At 38.1% G+C, this 5,683-nt stretch overlaps 1 long non-coding RNA gene across 1 annotated transcript; it reads left to right on the forward strand.

The window, feature by feature from the left end:
* The first annotated feature begins 1,633 nt into the window (after positions 1-1,633).
* LOC311049080 lies at positions 1,634-4,107 on the forward strand. The gene is made up of 2 exons (XR_014601159.1): positions 1,634-1,912; positions 1,945-4,107. It is a non-coding gene; the product is annotated as an uncharacterized lncRNA (long non-coding RNA).
* The last annotated feature ends 1,576 nt before the right edge of the window (positions 4,108-5,683 follow it).

Consider the following 5,683-nt stretch of genomic DNA (forward strand, 5'->3'; position numbering starts at 1 on the left):
GTTACTACCGCCAAATATTTGTGTGATTTTAACTTTTTTTCTTTTTTTCCCCCTTTAACTTTTTTTCTTTTTTTCCCCCTTTAACTTTTTTTCTTTTTTTTCCCCCTCCCACATTAACCACTTGAACCGTAGAGTTCCTATTATGGGGGGAAAATTCGCCAAAAATGGATCTACAAGCTCAAAGGTCAAGTTTACAAAGAATTGAAGGTTCAAGTGCGGTTAAATGTCCAAAAAAACACATCGAAGAGATAATGTGTAAACAAAAAAAATGAATTAAATACAATCACTGATGACAGTGCTGTCAAACAAGTCTATTAAGCTATCGAGGAAATTAAAACAGTTTAATCTGCAACACTTGTATAGCGTATACAATATGTAGTGGGGGTCCCTGCTTCATCTCTCTCTCAGCTAAGGGGGGTCCCTTGGCTTGAAAAAAAAACCTGTGCTACGCCAACGGTTTATATTAGACACCTTGTATAAAAGACAACATTTTCTGTCCTATTAAGCTAAAATGGAAAAAGCTCAAAGGCTCGGCTGACAGTTTCTTTAACCACTTGAACCCTGGTGTCCCTATTCTGGGGGCGAACATTCTGCAAACATGGCTGATCTACAAGCTCGACAAGATCAGCTATTTTCGGCGAGGCGATTTGGTGTAGAGGGAAATACTAGAGCGTCTCGAACAGGGTTGCAACTATCGATAATTTCCTTAGCAATTAATCTATCAATTACTTTTTTGACTAATCGAATAATAGGAGAAGCCTGTTTTTTTTTCTCCTGTTTTTGTAAAAAAAAAAATATATCGACGAATCAACGCAATATTGTGTGCGAAAATAGCCGATCTATAAGCTTGTAGATTGAAAATGCGTTGCCGTATTAACCTATTAAGACCTGAGGCAGATTCTACAAATGCCTTCTAAATCAGTAGTTCTCACACTTAAATAATTGTTTTTTGTTTTAAATTTTCAAAATAGCAGATGTACAAACTTGCTTGACGCGCTGTGAGCTTGTATATCTGCTATTGATAATAATAGCCAACGCTAAAATATAAAGTTAAAAGGATACTTTCCCGGTTTTAATGGGTTAAAAATGTTTTTTTTTATCGATTATTTCATTAAAGTTTATAAAGTTTTTATGATCAAAGTAATAGATTCGTTGAACTATTGCAACCCTAATCTAATTAAGAGCCCTGACGGACACCGCTCAACTGAATAAAAAGGGGTTTAAGTGGTTAAAATATAAAAATCGAATCATACATCACATCAAGGCAGCCAATCACCTGTCGGTTGATTTGCTTTAGGATTTCAACGATTCCTCCTCCATCCTAAGCATTTTAAGGATTCCCTCTTAACAGTCCGATTCCTTAATTGGTGGTGCTTGAAATCAAAAGGTTTGAGAACCACTGGTATTGTAATAGGCTCTATGCACAGACAGCAGCCATATTGGAAGGAAATTGCGCGTCTTCCTTACTTCCTTCACAGGTGTTACCAATGATACTAATGAAGGCTTTGTTCCATTTCGTGTAGCACAGTGGTTCTCAAACCTTTCAATTTCAAGGACCCTCCATAACTCTGAGAGTGTACAAATACGGGTCCATTTGGTTCCATTTGTACACTCTCAGAGTTACACACCCCCTAAGGTGCCATGAGGGTCCCTGGACCACACTTTGAAACCCACTGGTGTAGCAGAGTGTTTCCAGTGAGCCAACATGCACAATATCAGCACCCTGACTCTGTTTGACCAAGAATGGAACAGAGCCTTCATTAGTATCTTTGGTAACACCTGTGAAGGAAGTCTACACACCAGCTCTGACAGTGTGTTTAAAAACCTGTTCCGGAAAACGGTTCCAAATGTGATGGAACCGACTCCGGTTCCTCGATGTTGGATCCGGGTTCCGGATCCCAACCCTAATCGCGTGTCATACGTCACATTACGTCAACCAATCAGGCGTCCGACATCGCATTATGTCAGCCAATCACGTTGGCGATCACTCTGGACTACCTTGGAGCTTTTCCAAGCACTTAAACGCTGTGGTGGAAGTACCACAGTAGTAGTAATGCCACAATACATAAAAAAGAAATACTCTGTTACAAGTAAAAGGCCTGTATTCAAAATGTTATTTGAGTAAAAGTACAAAGGTATTGGCATCAAAATATACTTACAGTACAAACGAAAAGTACTCTGTTTCTTTTTTTTATAACTAATTTGTCTAATTCTTAAAAAGAAAATAACAGATCTTCGACCCCACAATGCCGAGCTTGTAGATCGGCTATTATGGTTAAAGTATGTTTTGTAATAATTATCAAAAAATCCACAAAGTAACTTTTAACTGAAGTTTTCCAAATAATTGTAGTGGAGTAAAAAGTACAGTATTTGCCTCCGATATATATAGCGGAGTAGAAGTATACAGTATTGGGAAATGGAAAAACTCAGGTAAAGTAAAAGTACCCCAAAATTGTACAGCACTTGAGTAAATGTACTCGGGTACTTTCCACCACTGCTTACATTAAATGTCTCGATCGTAATCCCCGTCGGCGCTGAAGCTCTTCCAAGTTCTCAAGCAGAAAACGTCTCAAACTGACAAGTTCTCAAGCAGAAAACGTCTCAAACTGACATAATTTATCAACCTATAAATATAATCATATTTATAGGTACTGACAACCTCCCTAATCTCAATATCTTTGTACTATTATTATTATTTTTTCTCTTATGTAGATCCCTTTTTGGTCTCAAAACCATGGGATTTGTTTAGAGTTGTTGAAATACTGTGAAAAGCTTATATATATATAAAATATACATGATCACAGGGTCTGTGTATGACTACGTTTCATTTTGCCTGATTTTATTTCAATGTTTACTCAACATTCACCTACGTTGTGAATGATTGAAGTATTTGTTTTGTTTTGTCATATTTTAGTTTTTGTTTTGTATGCTTGTTCATTTTGTGAAACAAACGTTTTTCCCCTCTTCCCTCCATGTCTCCCTCCTGTATGGTTACTAATACCAAGGGTATTGTTATGGTATTATGGTTAAAGGCATAGTATGTGTCTTTGCCCTGTGTTTACATGACAAAACATGTATTTATTTTGTTACCCATCATGTCCCTCTATCAGTGGCGTAAAGTAACTAAGTACATTTACTCGAGTACTTAAGTACAATTTGAGGTATTTTTTACTTTACTGGAGTATTTCCAATTTTCAGTACGTTTACTTCTACCCCACTACATCTCAGAGGCAAATATTATACTTTTACGCCCTTACAATTATTAGTTAGTAGTTACTTTTCAGACTTTGATTATTATCGCAAAACACACAAACCACTTCAGCCCTATATACATTTCGGCCATTTGAAAATAGCACTCTGCAGCCAGCGACTGTACAGTTTTTTTTAAACTCATTTTTGGCGGTATAGTCGAGAACAGTACTTGCTACTCACGTGAGATATAAGACAGTAGGCCTACAGAGTACAGTCTATAGGCTCTATGCACAGCAGCCATATTGCGAAGACATTCACATTTGTTAGTACCAATGATACTAATGAAGGCTCTGTTCCATTCTGGTCAAACACATTCAGGGTGCTGATATTATGCATGTCGACTCACTGGAAACACTGCTACACCAGTAGGACTAAAATGTGGGTTCCAAATGGCCCCTTACGGTTACGGGTCCATTTGGTTACATTTGTACACTCTCAGAGTTATGGGGGTGGTGGTGGAAATTGAAAGATCTGAGAGCCACTGTGCTACACTAAATGGAACAGAGCCTTCATTAGTATAATTGGTAACACCTGTTAAGGAAGTGAAAATATGGCTGCTGTGAATAGAGCGGTGTGCGTCTCCCATTCCGACATCTCACTACTCCGACTAGTGGCTTCCGCGTGCGGTTAGGGTTAGGTATAGGGTTAGTTAACGTCGGAAAGGCAACATGTAACCGAATAGAGCCTATTGAGACTATGCATTTGGTGATGAGAATTATCAATATAGCATCCATGATCCATCCATCCGTAGGCTGGCAGACGGCTGTAACTTAATCCATTCAAAAAAAAAAAGGAACGGATGGTTTTCTGCTGAGGAAACGGCAATGAAAGCGACCAATTCCAGAATAATCATTATCTATATATCATCTATATTCGATATCATTATCACAGGGATGCGGGGGTTAACATTCACACGTCAAGGACCACCCAAAATGATATGTATTTGACCGCGCGGACCCCCTCATCTCAAAATATTTTGTTCCAGGGACCCCCAGAAGCAAAGATTTTAGTTAAAAATGTATATATTCAAATATTTGCATGCATTTTCACGATTTTCTTTTCAAAAATAGCGGATCTACAAGCTCATAGCGCGGCACTCGGTGCCGCGCTATGAGCTTGTATGTCTGCTATTTTTGAATAGCCAAAGAAATCTTAAAATTACACTAAAAGGGTTAAGACAAGGTACCTTCAGGATATATGGGGGTCGGGGAGGACTCCCACTGATAAATATTGAAAAATTGCTGATCTACAAGCTCACAACGTTGCGAGCTTGTAGATTTTTTTGCCTCTTACATTAATTGACATTTTGCCCAATGTTTGACCAGTTTTTATTGTATAGTTTGTTGATTACTTACTTTTGATGCAGTAATGGTCTTTTTTTAGGTATCAAAAATGTCTTAAAAGTCCTTAAATTGTCCCTTCACTGTCATCTGGGGACCCCCAAAAAATCATGTGCCCCTGAGGTCCCGACCCACAGGTTGAGAACCACTGGAAATGATGGGTAAAATAATATATTTATTGTTTTGTTATTTAAACACAGGGCAAAGTTACATATTATGCCTTTAACAATACCAATGGTATTATTATAATATACCAACTGTATCAATACGAACTGTATTATTCTTGTCTTATTGTTAATTAATAACCAAATGATTCATCTATGCACACATGAGCTGATCACTTCATAACACAAGGATGTTATTTTTGTGTGTATTTTTCAAGTTCATAATTTAAAGTGGAGATTTACGGTTATGGATTTTCCGAGGGTCTCAATCAATGTTTTAGTAAAAGAAACAAATAATGGAATGAACAAACTGTAAAAGAAATAAAATAAATCATTATGCTCATCGGCCGCTGTTCAGCCAGGCTTGTCATATATATTTTTTTAGAAATACAAAGAGATGAATAATAATACAAAAACAATTAAATGGCACGTAATTCACAAGTTCAATAAATCTGGTGAGTAATATGAGAACAATTCAGCCCTGTCATGGATAATAGTAGAGGCCCTAGGAGGGGTCCACACGCACCCCCCTTATTGTTTCTTTCTAGTCTGGATTTTTGGCATCCATAGGACCTCTAAAATAAAGATGTTGATGATCCCAAGAAAATAAGTGGTCCAAATAGTGTAATTTCCCCCCCCCCCCAATGTTTTATTACCCCTATGAGACCTGTGGGATTGCTGGCTGGAATGCTGGTGGGTGCCCACCCGTCCCGCCTCTCGTTGGACAGTCCCTAAATTGGGACTCGCATTCATGTGTAAAAAATATTCAAAATCTGAACAGATTTTACATCCATGATATCCCTACCTCAACATCACGTGCACTGTCTGCTAATAGACACTAGATGGCGTCCAAACATCAGTTTGGCCCTAAACAACCAGGCTCTCATCTACCTCTCTGATCTACACCATGCCACCCTCCCGCTCCCT

This window comes from Gymnoscopelus microlampas (genome assembly GCF_963454915.1).
Source record: "Gymnoscopelus microlampas genome assembly, chromosome: 7".
Lineage (NCBI taxonomy): Eukaryota > Metazoa > Chordata > Actinopteri > Myctophiformes > Myctophidae > Gymnoscopelus > Gymnoscopelus microlampas.